The sequence below is a fragment of the Schistocerca piceifrons genome, chromosome X (assembly GCF_021461385.2).
Source record: "Schistocerca piceifrons isolate TAMUIC-IGC-003096 chromosome X, iqSchPice1.1, whole genome shotgun sequence".
Lineage (NCBI taxonomy): Eukaryota > Metazoa > Arthropoda > Insecta > Orthoptera > Acrididae > Schistocerca > Schistocerca piceifrons.
The window spans coordinates 99883290-99899837 of record NC_060149.1 but is presented as its reverse complement, the minus strand read 5'-3'; the positions used below and the strand labels follow the sequence as shown (position 1 = coordinate 99899837).

Genomic DNA, 16548 nt, shown 5'->3' with positions numbered 1-16548 from the left:
TATTATGCTTCGAATTTGTTTATATTCAAACAAAGATAATGTCTATCTGAATATTGATTGAAAAGAGTAATTGTTGTTCATTTGTTGGACAAAGCGGGTACTGATATTTACAAAAATGGTTCAAAAGGCTCTGAGCACTATGGGACTTAACTGCTAAGGTCATCAGTCCCCTAGAACTTAGAACTACTTAAACCTAACTAACCTAAGGACATCACACACATCCATGCCCGAGGCAGGATTCGAACCTACGACCGTAGCGGTCGCGCGGTTCCAGACTGTAGCGCCTAGAACCGCTCAGCCACCTCGGCCGGCGATATTTATACTATTTCTGTTATTATTACGAACTAACATAATGTAGCCTATGTTTATTCTATAAACAGGTCTCCCACTTAGCTTCAAAAAATGTAATGAATGACTTGGCAGAGTCCTTCATACATACGTTACCCGCAATCTGTCTGAAAAACAATACCGAGACAATACCATCAGCTGCTATAATAACGATGTAGCGATTGCAACTTGTCTTTCATAATATGGCTCCCATATATGAAGCGTAGCGTCACACTTGTATAACAGCACTGATGGGATTTAACATATTCATCCTAACGATCAGATAGGACCTAACGTTTCGGAAATAGCCTTCCCCAGCAGACGTAAACAGTAACAGAAGTTGGCGTGTACACTGGTCAGCAAGAACCTTACAGCTGTTAATAGAGTACTGGTGAAGATATGATTGTATAGCTGTGGTTCGTCGTGGCATGCCTCTATACGTTCTCTGTATGAAATTGTATCATGCAGTTCCCAAAGATGATGTCGAGGTAGTTAATAAACTACGGAATGGCGATAAATGAAAGGCCATACAGTCTGTAGGTCTGAGATAAGCCCAATCAGTACATCGATGCGTTAAAATGAATTTCTCAGTGCGTTCCCGAATCACTAGTGAACGATTCTGATATTATTGCACGGACAACTGTAACGCCTGTACTGCAGCATTCCTCACGCCTATGGCTTGTTCGAATTCTGGTGACGAAAGAAAGTGGAGCTATGGTGACAGGGACCGCCTGACGGCTGTTGACAAACTTAACGGACTATTCGTTGCTGCCGAACAAGGAGTTAAAATACTGGAATAATACTGGACAGGCTTGATGTTCAGTTCCCTATCCACACACGCAGATAATATTTTCAGAGGCTTCCAGAATTCACGTCAGTAAATGTCATGATAATTCGTTAAGCACGACCATGGATGACATCCTTCCAATCCATATCCAACGAACTTCAGACTCGGCCTCCAATTTGCGATGTCAGTGATGCATTAGATCTCATTTCCTTTCCTTCAAATGGTATTATATATACAGAATAGGCTCCGCACTATTACTGGGCTTAATACGCCCTCTTCATTTTGTTTTTATAACGGAGTGTGACAACATTACATTGTATTTGAGATGGACACACTACCGGCTCCTACAGGATACAGGAACATCATTGATATAATATGCTGCAGCAAAGAGATGAATACTACTTATCACACCCATAAAATGTACAGGAAAGTTCATGTTCGCTTTGGTACGCGGTCACAAAATACTTAACTATACACATCCGCATTTGCTCTTTGTATGCTTCTAGTATATTAGATCCAGTTTCTCCATCGATGACGATAACGGTACTTCGATATAGCTATGCAAATCATGAAAGATGAAATGTGTATGACACAGAAAGGCCAGTTGTTCAATATTTTTAAAAATTAATACATACAAGAAATATAAATTCGAGCTGTTCTAGTGTGTCGCTGACAAAATGGGATCACGACCAAGACTGAGCACAGATTGGTGCACAGAGGCCCAGCTCGCTTCAGATCCTAGACGTGATAGGAAAATGGATATAAAATACTACAAAAAGTGTTCTTTTTAGATTTTTGGAATAGCTGATTACAAACATGATGTCGAAATTACCAAATTCATAATGGCGGATCCAGTTTAGTGGATCAAAAATTATAAATTTAGCGGTTCCGAGTAGAGCTTCTCGTATAAAGTATTTTGAAGTCGCTAATAACATATTAGAATTCTAAATTGCCGTATTAGAGTGTTTCATTCGGTATTTTATATTTTGCGGTCGAAATCGCAGTCACATTCGACGCTTGCATCATTATCTTTATCAGAAGGATTCTACATCTACATCCATACAACGCAAGCCATCTGACGGTGTGTGGCGGAGGGTACCTTGAGTACCTCTATCGGTTCTCTCTTCTATTCCAGTCTCGTATAGTTCGTGGAAAGAAGGATTGTCGGTATGTCTCTGTGTGGGTTCTAATCTCTCTGATTTTATCCTCATGGTCTCTTCGCGAGATATACGTAGGAGGGAGCAATATACTGCTTGACTCCTCGGTGAAGGTATGTTCTCGAAACTTCAACAAAAGCCCGTACCGAGCTACTGAGCGTCTCTCCTGCATAGTCTTCCACTGGAGTTTATCTATCATCTCCGCAACGCTTTCGCGATTACTAAATGATCCTGTAACGAAGCGCGCTGCTCTCCGTTGGATCTTCTCTATCTCTTCTATCAACCCTATCTGGTACGGATCCCACACTGCTGAGTAGTATTCAAGCAGTGGGCGAACAAGGGTACTGTAACCTACTTTCTTTGTTTTCGGATTGCATTTCCTTGGGATTCTTCCAATGAATCTCAGTCTGGCATCTGTTTTACCGACGATCAATTTTATATGATCATTCCATTTTAAATCACTCCTAATGCGTACTCCCAGATAATTTATGGAATTAACTGCTTTCAATTGCTGACCTGCTATATTGTAGCTAAATGATAAGCGATCTTTCTTTCTATGTATTCGCAGCACATTACACTTGTCTACAATAAGATTCAATTGCCATTCCCTGCACCATGCATCAATTCGTTGCAGATGCTCCTGCATTTCAGTACAATTTTCCGTTGTTACAACCTATCGATATACCACAGCATCATCCGCAAAAAGCCTCAGTGAACTTCCTATGTTATACACAAGGTCATTTATGTATATTGTGAATTATTTGCCGACCCTGAGCCAGACATGGCCCGGGAACGGAATCCATGGACCGCAATGTGCGTTCGAAACGTCGATGTTCATGTGTCCTGCAGTTCACATGTCGACGCGCAATTTGCTGCGTTCTTCATCGACCCACGAGCCGAGTGATTCACCGTCCTTTCGGGTTGTGAACTGGAAGAAGATTCGAAAAGTAGATCTTTCACCTCAGATTGAGTCTGTTTGTCTTCCTCACTTGTCATTTTCTAGAATATCGCGACGAGTGAATTCGAATATGCCAAAGCCGATGGAGTATCATGCATCATTTCCTCGGGGGAATATTCGCGTGTGAAGTCTTCTGTGTGACGGTTATCCTTATTAAGAGCTTCCTGCGCATCATCAGATACGAGACGAACTGGCAACGGAGCAGCTTTTATTCTGGCGTGTCCTTGTACCAATACTGTGTAGATTGATGCTGGCATCGACTATTACTGCAGAATATTGTGCATTATTGCACAAAAATTGTCTACTGCATGGTACAGCCGCACTGTAGAAAGATGGCTGTCCACTAAAAACGTTCAACTAAGCGCACGCAAATACATTTGAACTCGTTAACTGTACTATTTAGATAGTAGGAGAGCCATTTACAGAAGTTAAGTCACACAGAGGAAATTTTTAGGCAAAGATTTCGGATAAAATTGGTATTAGTTTATTCTGCAGTCGATATACGTCATTAAATTGTTTCAAAATCTCAGAAACATAACTTCTGGACGGCTACACATGCTATTTTATGGTGACACCTGGGAAGGATAGCTGTCATTTATTACACAGGCCACACAAACAATATCTGAAAAATGTGTCGTTGTCCGACTCACTGTTTTCCGTCAACTGTCAAGGCACGTTTCATATCGGCATGCAGTCCGCCTCCATAGCTGACTCGTCAGGGCGGCAGAATGCCATGCGAGGGGACCCGGTCCGACTCCGACTGGGTTCGAGATTTTCTCCTCTTGGAGACTAAGTGTTGGGTTGTCGTCATCATTTAATCCTCATCGACACACAGGTCACCGACTTGGCGTCAAATAAAAAGAGTTGCACCAGGCGACCGGTCTACCCGACGGGAGGCCCTGGCTATATACTAAATGCTACTGCAGCATTGGACAAGTATGCGCAAGTGCAATGTACTCAAGAATTCGTTGAACTGGGTCGAAACACGCACGTTATTTTATTTCTGTTCTGGCCAGGTTTTAAAGCTTTCTTTTTTTTATAATTTAGCAGCCCATACAGCCATCTCAACTGTGGAGTGTCAGTTACGACATGTTGAACGTAAGGACAACACAACACACAGTCCCCTAGCGGAGAGTAGCTCCGACCCGGCCGGGAATCGAACCCAGGGCCTTTCGGGTGGCACTCCGCCACGCTAACCGCACAGCTGCCGTGGCGCACTTCAAACAGAGTTGGTCTACTTTGTGGCGTGGAAACGTTTTCCTAGGCAGTTGTAATCACGGTGGACTGCGAAAAGGGGATTTGCTTGAGTACAGACAGACCAACGTAAAAATGTTCCTATCGAAGTACAAGAAATTCGGAATTGTGCCTGTTTATTTAAAACACTCTGACTGAAAAGTGGGGTTAAAGCTGCCTGATTCTACCTTCCTAAGCACTTTAAAAAATTTTCCCAAAAATTTTGGCTTGCGAACATATTCGCTCTTGTTTAACATGCTACTCACCTCAAACTCCCACAAGCTCCCCTAACTGTAATTCTCCCACAGCCACTAGTCCATAGGACGCTCTGTTAGGAGCATTTTCCTTCTAGTTCCCTTTTCTCGCCTGCTGCAGGACGGCATGTAACTCACACGAAAATAAATGTGTTGGACAGTAGAATTTAGATAATTTACTTTTTTGAAATTCAAATAACACAAAACTAATTTTACAACTCACATCATATTATACGTATCATGACGAATATATGGATTAGCGACCACAAGGCAGTTGCTGCTAGGCTGAATACCTAAACGCCCACAATCATCAACAAGAAACGCAAAGTACATCTATTTAAAAAAAGCTGATAAAATGCTCATAACGCCTTTTCGAGAGACAGTCTCCACTCCTTCCGATCTAATCACGTAAGCGTAGAAAAGATGTGGAGTGATTTCAAAGAGATGGTATCGACGGCAGTTGAGAGATATATACCACATAAATTAATAAGTGATGGTACTGATCCCCCATGGTACACAAAACAGGTCAGATCGCTGTTGCAGAAGCAACGAAAAAAGTACGGCGAATTTGAAAGAACGTTTGCAGAAGTTCTGTAGAAGTTCGAAATATAGCGCGCGCTTCAATGCGATATGCTTTTAATACTTTCCACAACGAAACACTGTCTCGGAATCTGGTACAAAACCCAAAGAGATTCTGGTCATATAAAGCACACCAGTGGTAAGACGCAGTCAATAGCTTCACTGCGCGATAACAACGGTGAAGTCAATGATGACAGTGCCACCAAAGCACAGTTATGAAACACAGTTTTCCGAAACTCCTTCACCAAAGAAAACGAAGTAAATATTCCCGAATTCCATTCAAGAACAACTGCGAAGATGAGAAACATAGAAGTAGATATCCTAGGTGTAGCAAAGCAGCTTAAATCACTTAATAAAGGCAAGGCTTCCGGCCCAGAGTGTATACCAGTCAGGTTTCTCTCAGAGTATGCAGATGCAATAGCTCCACATTTAGCAATTATATACAACCGCCCGCTCACAGAAAGTTCCGTACTTAAAGACTGGAAAACAGAAGTAATACCCGGCGTTCCCCAAGGAAGTGTTATAGGCCCTCTGTTGTTCATGATCTATATTAACGACATAGGAGACAATGTGATCAGCTCTCTTAGATTATTTGCAGATGATGCTGTCATTTACCGTTTTGTTAAGTTATCAGGTGACCAAAATGAATTGCAAAATGATTTAGATAAGATGTCTGTGTGGTGCGAAAAGTGGCAGTTGACCCTGAATAAAGAACAGTGTGAAGTTATTCACATGAGTACTAAAAGAGATCCGCTAAATTTCGATTACGCGATAAGTCACACAAATCTGAAAGCTCATAATTCAACTAAACACTTAGGGATTACAATTACAAATAACCTAAGTTGGAACGATCACACAGATAATGTTGTGGATAGAGCAAACCAAAGACTTTGATTCATTGGCCGAACACTTAAAAGGTGCAACAGATCTACTAAAGAGACTGCTTACACTACACTTGTACGCCCTATTCTGGAGTATTGCTGTCCGTATCAGCTGGGACTGACGGATGATATTGGAAAAGTTCAAAGGAGGGCGGCTCGTTTTGTATTATCGCAAAGTAGGCGAGATGGTGCCACAGGCATGATTCGTGAATTGGAGTGGCAATCATTAAAACAAAGGCGTTTTTCGTTGCGAAGGGATCTTCTCATGAAATTTCAACCAGCAGTTTTCTCCGCCGATTGCGAAAACATTCTGTTGGCACCCACCTACATAGGGAGAAAAGATCATCACGATAAAATAAGAGAAATCAGGGCTCGCACCGAAAAATTTAAGTGCTCGTTTTTCCTGCGCGCCGTTCGAGAGTGGAACAATAGAGAGACAGCTTGAAGGAGGTTCATTGAACCCTCTGCCAGTCACTTAATTATGAATAACAGAGTAATCACGTGGATGTGGATAAACGTGGAAAAAATTCCATGTGCTTCAGTTCTACATAATGGGGTTCTCAGATGATAACGGAGGCACTTTACGGTATATTTCTCCGTACTACGTCAGATTGTAAATTACGTTTCGTCTTACACCGGATGTTAACGTGCGTATTTTATGTGTACAAATAGGGTAACTCTGAGCCTCAGTATCTCGGAAACGAATACAGGTATGAAAACCGGTGTCTTTGGAATAAATCGTAAAAATTAAAGCCATTTGTCTTGGATAGCTGTCTCGGAATTGGCAGCTGAATTTTTGTACCCAAAAGAAAAACAGTTTTTGGTGTGTTTCTCGTTAATGGAAGAATTTTTTTTTTTTTTTTTTGAAAACGGGAGAGGTTTCTTCTAGGTAAAAGCCTAGAGAATATACCGTTACAATTTGAGCAACTTGCTGAGATTATTTGCTTTTAAGATATCGCCTCAATCTGTACTTTACATGCAGAAGTAGGTTAAATTTGATCTCTGTATCTTGGAACCGGGTAAAGATATCAAGAAATGTTTCAGATTTGATCGAGATCGGGATCTTAGGAGACATATCGTAAAAATTTCAGCCACTTGTATGAATGTATGGTTTCGCGGCGATATGAATTAATAAAATTTTCTCGGGCTTGCAGCAGCGTCAGGTGGTTAAAATCCCACGATCTTTCGACGCGGCCACGGCGACACAGCAGTCATTCTTACCACTTGACAATGACTGAGGAGAGTTCGGTCGAAAGCCCGTGGGATTTTAACCACATGACGCTGCTGGAAGCCCGAGAAAATTTTATTAATTCTTGCTAGGTGGTAGCCTTTTAAATCGGCCGCGGTCCGCTAGTATACGACGGACCCGCGTGTCGCCACTGTCAGTAATTGCAGACCGAGCGCTGCCACACGGAAGGTCTAGAGATACGTACTAGCACTCGCCCCAGTTGTACGGACGACTTAGCTAGCGATGCAACACTGACGAAGCCTTGCTTATTTGCAGAGAAGATAGTTAGAATAGCCTTCAGCTAAGTTAATGGCTACGACCTAGCAAGGCGCCATAGCAATTGATAGTTATCGTATGAAGCATGGCTCATCAAGAACGATGTATACAAATGATGGATTAAAGTTAAGTATTCCAGCAGCTACGTACTTTTCTTTATAGCATTCATTACGTATCCTGTTTCAGACCTCACGCCAGCCTGCGTGAGTTAAACGCGTGCCTTTCGGTTACCCGTCACTGTGGATTGGCTGTCTTGCCAGTCCACAACAAATTCAGCCACTTGCTGTGCATAGCCGTCTTGAAATCCTCGACTGGGTTTTGGTCGGATTGTGACGGCAAAAATATAGTACAAAAACACTCTTTTGGCAGATTTCCGAGAAATCGCCCATGAATTAACGGTGCCTCCATAAATCTCATCTTTTCCACTGTAGACCACATTAAATGCGAAAAGGAAAACCGATTTGCTGTTTTGCCTAAGCAGGAGGAAGTGTGTTATATTCGTACTTTGACTCAATACTGTAATTCGGGAGGACGACGGTTCAATCCCGTCTCCAGCCATCCTGATTTAGGTTTTCCGTGATTTCCCTAAATCGTTTCAGGCAAATGCCGGGATGATTCCTTTGAAAGGGCACGGCCGATCTCCTTCCCCATCCTTCCCTAATCCGAGCTTGCGCTCCGTCTCTAATGACCTCGTTGTCGACGGGACGTTAAACATTAACTTCCTCCTCCTCCTCCTCAATACTGTAGGATAGTGACACTAAGACGATCCCACTGTTGGTATACAAACGGGCCCTAACCCAACGGCTGTTGGAAACACTTGGCCCTACCTTTTTATCACCAATAGGACCCGAGACATGAGCATCGGAAAATCCCATTTTTATGCGCGGCGTTTTGGAATATGATAGGTACGCGTGCTGTCGTTTGCATACCGATACACCCATTAGGAAGTTTTGTATGTTGCAGGAATAGTTGACTAGTTGTACAATAAGATCAAGTCGAAATTCCAGACGTACTCTGTCTGTAACACGACTTCAGTGCTATTGCCGTAACGGTGAAATGAAATTCGAAAGCAATTCAATACATTTAACTAGGTTGCAGACAACAATCCTGCATTTGAAGAGGTAATAACGACAATCCCTCCAGAGCGACAGTAAAAGATAAACCAGTGACATCTTCCCAATAAACGTTTAAAAATCAAGTGGAAGTCAAGTTGGGACGAGAAAACTCTGTACAGCCCTAAGTACTCAGGAAAGGGGCATAACACAGTTTAAGCAGACACGAAACAGACGAGACATACACAGACACATAACTTCAGCGGTGAGGGAGGTAACAGAAAGAAAGGTAACGCAGAAAAATTAGAAAAATGTTTAGTGAAGAGTCCTTGTTACATAAAAGCGCTATAAATGGAAAAATACAGCCAATAAAATTCTTCTGGGTTTGAGGCCGCATTGTCAACTGTAAAATTCCGACGTTTCGGTGACTACTGCAAGACGCCTTCCTCAGGGTGTACTACAGTTAGTAGTAACTGCAGTTAGCAGTACACCCTGAGGAAGGCGTCTTGCAGTTAGCACTAAGCCCTGAGGAAGGTGTCTTGCAATAGTCGCCGAACGTCAGAATTTTAGAGTTGACAATGCGGCCTCAAATACAGATGAATTTAATCGACTGTGGCAACGGCTGTGGAAGCCTACCTTTACAAGAGAAAAATAATTTAAACTGCATAACACAAATCGAGATGAAATGTGTTCAGAACGAAATGCGGGACAGGAAGGAAACAAGACCGATAGTGGAATAAGAAGCGAGAAGGAAACAAATAGAAGAAGGGAAACCTGTTTTAAAAATTGGATAAATCCTAAAAAAAAAGAAAATGATGGCAGAAGACAGTAATGGCGGAAAAATAGGAATGGCGAAGGAGACTTGATATGGATATAAAAACTGATCAAAACTGATAATGATCAGTTTTTATATCCAAGCGCTGTGTTACGCCGAAGCATACAAAACTGAAGACTGTTTAGTACTAAATATAAGAGCAAGGAATATTTTTAATTGTGAAGGTGAGACAAATGAAGTTCTAGGATAATCTAGGTTTGGAAACATCTTGAGAGTGGGCAGAATATGAGACCAATTCTAGCTTTTCGAAGTGCCAGACTGCAAAATCGCCGCCGTTATATAAACAGCATTCATTCAAACGCGATAAAAAAATAAAAAAAAACAGGCGCTGAGCGAATACTCATTAGAGACAGACAACGCCATGTTACTGCAGCGGGGATCGACGACAAAAATTACGGTGACATATGACGTGTTTCAGTTGGGAGTCTGTCATCAATGAGGTACATTGTGCAACGCTGACTTGATTAGCTGCTTAGGGGAAGTAAGTTCGATCCCCAGTTTGACAACCGTGCAACGTTGGGCTTAACTAAATATAATTGTCGTAACGAATCACATTCAGGAAATCAAAACAAATAATCAGTAGCCAATTTCGCAAATAATTTGATACAGGAAGTGATTTTCAGGTATTGTGTCACCCTGCGCCATGTGACATGACGCATCTGTTCATTTGCCAGCATAATACATGTCTGTAGCTTAAACTTTGCCAAGAGCTGTGTTACGCCGGAGCCTACAAAACTGAAAACTGTGCAGTACTAAATATAAAAGGAAGGAAGATTTGCAATTGTGAAGATGAATAAAGTAGTTACACTTGCTGGAAATTCAAAATAAGTGCGCCGTCTAAGAAGTCACACTAAAACCTCTGTCGTCTAGTTGTTACGTTTACAGACCCGAAGACCACTTGATGTGATGGGAAAAAATAAACGAGGGCCTGTGACATCATAGGAAGAATAGTGGAATTCAATAGTATAACAGTGGAATGGCCAGCTGTGTAAATGTGGTCGCACATTGTTTTGTTTGGTTCGTATGAAATATAGGCAATTAATTTATGATATTCTTTTATTGTGTTTAATCTGTTGGTAATCCGACAGAATTAGAGCGAAGATGTAATCGGTTTTAGGCTCTCAAGAGGGCAAAGCATGTGTTTGCCTCTCTTGGGAAGTTCTTTCACTTCAGTGATCATTTGCATCAGACAAGCATGAGAGTCTATGATGCGTACAGCAAAGTACTCATTTTTGCAAACTCGTGAGTCAACTCGTCATGTTCCAATTGGCGAGAGGCCAGTCCAATTTTCTCGCAACATCCGTTACACAAGTTCAGCGTAGTATCTGACCCTTAGATTATTTGCAGATGATGCTGTCATTTACCGTTTTGTAAAGTCATCAGGTGACCAAAACGAATTGCAAAATTATTTAGATAAGATATCCATATGGAGCGAAAATTGGCAATTACCCCGGAATAAGTCTGGGGCGTATTGTCACGGTCCACGCTGCTCCCCCCGTCGGAGGTTCGAGTCCTCCGTCGGGGGCATGGGTGTGTGTGTCGTCCTTAGCGTAAGTTAGTTTCAGTAAGATTAAATAGCGTGTAAGCTTAGGGACCGAAGACCTCAGCAGTTTGGTCCCATAAGACCTTACTACATATTTCCAAAATTTTACCCTGAATAAAGAAAAGGGTGAAGTTATTCACATGAATACTAAATGAAATCCGCTAAATTTCGATTACACGATAAGTCACCCAAATCTGAAGGTTGTAAATTCAACTAAATAGTTAACGATTACAATTACAAATAACCTAAATAGGAACACCGGCCGTAGTGGCTGAGCGGTTCTAGGCGCTACAGTCTGGAACCGCGCGACCGCTACGGTCGCAAGTTCGAATCTTGCTTCGGGCATGGATGTGTGTGATAGCCTTAGGTTGGTTAGGTTTAAGTAGTTCTATGTTCTAGGGGACTGATGACCTCAGATGTTAAGTCCCATAGTGCTCAGAGCCATTTTTTTTTAAAACTGGAACGACCACATAGGTAATGTTGTGGGTAGAGCAAACCAAAGACAGCGATTCATTGGCAGAACACTTAAAAGATGCAACACGTCTACTAAAGCTGCTTACACCACGGTTGTCCGCCATATTCTGGAGTATTGCTGTGCGGTGTGGGATGCGCATTGGATGGGACTGACGAAAGACATCGAAAAGTACAAAGAAGGGCGGCTCGTTTCGTATTATCGCGAAACAGGGGAGACAGCAAAGGACTTGGAAGAGCAGTTGAATGGAATGGACAGTGTCTTGAAAGGAGGATAAAGATGAACATCAACAAAAGCAAAACGAGGATAATGGAATGTAGTCGAATTAAGTCTGGTGATGCTGAGGGAATTAGATTAGGAAATGAGACACTTAAAGTAGTAAAGGAGTTTTGCTATTTGGGGAGCAAAATAACTGATGATGCTCGAAGTAGAGAGGATATAAAATGTAGACTGGCAATGGCAAGGAAAGCGTTTCTGAAGAAGAGAAATTTGTTAACAGCGAGTATAGATTTAAGTGTCAGGAAGCCATTTCTGAAAGTATTTGTATGGAGTGTAGCCATGTATGGAAGTGAAACATGGACGATAAATAGTTTGGGCAAGAAGAGAATAGAAGCATTCGAAATGTGGTGCTACAGAAGAATGCTGAAGATTAGATGGGTAGATCACATAACTAATGAGGAAGTATTGAATAGGACTGGGGAGAAGAGAAGTTTGTGGCACAACTTGACCAAAAGACGAGATCGGTTGGTAGGACATGTTCTGAGACATTAAGGGATCACCAATTTAGTATTGGAGGGCAGCGTGGAGGGTAAAAATCGTAGAGGGAGACCAAGAGATGAATACACTAAGCAGATTCAGAAGGATGTAGATTGCAGTAGGTACTGGGAGATGAAGAAGCTTGCACAGGATAGAGTAGCATGGAGAGCTGCATCAATCCAGTCTCAGGACTGAAGACCACAACAACAACAACAACAGGGGAGATTGTGCCACAGACATGATACGTGAATTGGAGTGGCAATCATTAAAGCAAAGGCGTTTTCCGTTGCGACGGGATCTTCTCATGAAATTTAAATCACCAGTTTTCTCCTCTGATTGCGAAAACATTTTGTTGGCACCCACCTGCATAGGGAGAAATGATTATCACCATAACATAAGAGAAATTAGGGCTCGCACAGAAAATTTAAAGTGCTCGTTTCTCCCGCGCGCCGTTCGAGAGTGGAACGGTGGAGAGACACCTTGAACGTTGTTCATTGAACCCTGTGCCAGGCACTTTATTGTGAGTAGCAGAGTTATCACGTAGATGTAGATGCACATGTAAAACAATAGTAGTTCATTCTACTGCCAGTCTGGGTTTGCTAGTAACTTCATATGCCCTTCTGAGTTTTTTTTTTTTGGACTGAATAGTAGTTTTTGTCAATACCAAGTGTCATTGTGAGGCAGTGTGTATTGCTGCATTTATTGGCCCTTCTATGGTCTGCAGAAGGCTTAGCTGTTGTGTTGTTTGCTAGAGCAAATTATTGTGTAATATTGACAGTAACGGTGTTACAGAAGATTAGTTAGGGTATCAAGAGAGATTAGTCTTCTTAGGTGAAATATGTTTCCGCTTTGCCATAAAACTTGATACCGCATTGTATAATTAAGCTAGAGACAGCATGTATATATAATTACTGTTTACTTTCGTATTAGTAGAACGTAAGTTTGAAACCCGTTTACTTTGCTGTTACTGTTACACTTACTTCGTGAGTACGATATTATAGTCCGGTTTCTTGTCATTAGGTACAGTCACGGTAGGCTAAACCCTTCACAGAAGGTTAACATTATCGGCGACTGCCAATTTGGTGAGGGCCGGAAGTGTTACACTACAGAGACGGTGATGCCAAAAGCTTTCTTCATTTTGTTTCCTAAAACTGAACAAGAAAGCGATACAAAAATTGGTCATGCGACAGTAGTAAGCCGAAGGCTGAGTAGTCTCGACGGCTATCACTTACGCTACAGGAACAATTGACACTGCATGTGGTAGGCTGCTAGAATTTGCGCGTGCAATTGTCTGATTGGCTAACTTCAATGCTAATTAACTCAGAAACATTGCAACGTTGCAGCGTATAGAATTTGTTTCTTAACGAATATGTCTAGCTCTACCTACGGTGCAACACAACTTACAAGCTCTTTAGTCTGTTTCTGACCACCGTATAACTCTATTATGGGATCTGCAATTGACAATTTATTTAAAAAAATCTAACAGCATAAAGTTGTTGAGCCTACAATCCTTCATGTTTAAAATCTGATATCTCACTCTCAAAATTGCTTAGAATTTTGTAACTATCAACCTGAAGCAGTTTCCCACGATATTGGTCACTATGCAAAAAGCAATACAAAGTTACCTTCGTAACACAATGACGGCCATTACTTATACTTAGCAGGTGGAAAGCCAATAGATTGTTGGCTCGAAGTTAAGCAGGTCACACTACTGTTGTTATCTCACGACACCAGATTTCCCTGATAGAGCCCTGTCCTAAGGCAACAAATTTGGAAAGCTGAGAAGTTACTACGGACGTTTACGCCATTTGAGTGGTTGTTGTTACTTTTGCAAGTGGCGCCGAGGTTGACGTTGTAGTGGCAGTTTATACAGTAGAGGGTCAGTAGGAGTAGCACTGATTAGAGCAATAAGAAACTGACGGTATGACGAACAGTTACGTAACACATCAGCTGTCGTTATTGATGTGCCAAAGTTTTACAACCAGACATTTACTGGACGCAATGCAGTCACTGCCGTTCATAGCCGCTTCCGTTAAACACTTAAGTACGCACAGGTTACTGAGACGTTGACTGTCTGACGCTAAACATCGAGTACAACATATTGGATTACGTTGGCGGTAACCAAAGTGCCAGCACACTAGGAAAAGTTTATATACTGTACGCATCACACACTACAGTGAGGAGAAATTCACGATGAGACAGTTTCTATGCATAGCACTACCACCCAGTGCAGCTAATCTTTCTCTTGTCTGACCCTCCTGTGTCAGGTCTTTATGGCGGTTCCAACCCGCAGGTTTATGCGAGTCTGTACTGTTCACAGAAGAACCGTCCTCCATCTGATAAGGGGTCTTCAACCGTATAAAACGAGCATACATGCTATGCAAGCCACCGAATAGTGCGCGGCGGAGGGTACCCTGTAGACGGCCGATGTGGCAGGGATGTGTGTGATGTCCTTAGGTTAGATAGGTTTAAGTAGTTCTAAGTTGTAGGGGATTGATGTGATAAGTCCCATAGTGCTCAGAGCCATTTGAACAATTTGGTACCCTGTACCTCTACTACTCATTTTCTGTTCCACTGGCAAATATAGCGAGGGGAAGGGCCTATTTATAAGCCTCCGTACGAGCCCTAATATGTTCTATCTACATCTACATCTACACAGATACTCCGCAAGCTGACCACTCCGCCTTGCTACCACAGCTATCGTATGTTCGTTTCACCTCATGCCGCTCTACAGTGTTATGCCCAAATATTTAAACGACTTGACTGTGTCAAGCAGGACACTGGTAATACTGTATCCGAACATTACAGGTTTGATCTTCCTACTCCTTCGCAGTAACTTACATTTTTCCACATTTAGGGATAGCTGTCATTCATCACACCAACTGGACATTTTGTCGTCTTCTATTTTCCTAAAGTCACTCAACGTCGACACCTTACCGCACACCACATCAACATCAGCATAAAAAAAAGAGAAGACTGCTGCCTAACCAGTCCGCCAAATCATTTATGTATATATAGAACAACAGCGGTCCTATCACATTTCCCTGGGGTGCTCCTAACGATACCTTGTCTCTGAAGAACACTCGCCGTCGAGCAAAACATTGTGGGTTATGACTCGAAATGTACGCTGGCGCTCTCCCTCCAGTGTTTCCCATTTGAGTTCCCGAATTACCTCCGTAAGACTTGCGTGTTTTGCGAACCTATCGGTAACAAGTTGTCCAAATGGGTCTGAGCACTATGGGACTTAACATTAGAGGTCATCAGTCCCCTAGAACTTAGAACTACGTAAACCTACCTAACGCAAGGACGTCACACACATCCATGCCCGAGGCAGGATTCGAACCTGCGACCGTAGCGGTCGATCGGTTCCAGACTGAAGCGCCTAGAACCGCTCGGCCACAACGGCCGGCTGTCGGTGACAAATCTAGCACACCTCCTCTAAATTTCTTTGATGTCTTCATTTAATCTAATCTTGTATGGATCCCAGACACTCGAACAGTAGTCAAAAATGGCTCGCACTATTGTCCCATATGCGATCTCCTTCATAGATGAACCTCACTTTCCTAAAATTCTCCCAATAACCTGGATTCGACCATTCGCTTCCTTACTACAATCCTTGTATGTTTACTCCATTTCATACTGCTTTACAACGTTACGCCTACATATTTAATCGACGTTACTGTATCAAGCAGCACATTACTAATTCTGTATAGAGACACCTTAACTCACATGCAGTATGGGACTTAAATTTGAAAAAACTCGTTTTCCCTGAACGGTTTGGCAGACACTATTGGCGTATTGCTAACTGAACCACACATACTTCATGATGGCGTATCTGGACCTTTCTATGGATCCGTGTTGGAACACCCATGCAGCAGAAGAATTGTCGTTGGATTTACACAATGATCTGTGGGACACGCACAATTGCGCAAACATGTACTTGAGGTCCACAGCAAGCCAGGAGAGCAATGCGCGGTACCCAGGGCGATGATTTGGTGGCGATCAGACAATAGATTGTCCATGAAGATCACGTGACGTAAACCCAGTTGTCATCTACACATTGGGGCCACTTGACGGCACATGTCTATAGAGCTATAGTCAATAGTCTACATCTAGAGTGTCTGTGGTGGTATGTTTTTGATACTTACCGTAGTCTTGCAAATTCGAGTGTGCTACAGTGTGTGCACCAGTCAGTTCGGTTTTGTGTTGG

At 42.3% G+C, this 16548-nt stretch overlaps 1 pseudogene; it reads right to left on the bottom strand.

The window, feature by feature from the left end:
* Positions 1-3036: 3036 nt before the first annotated feature.
* LOC124723866 lies at positions 3037-3194 on the bottom strand (annotated as a pseudogene).
* Positions 3195-16548: the final 13354 nt, after the last annotated feature.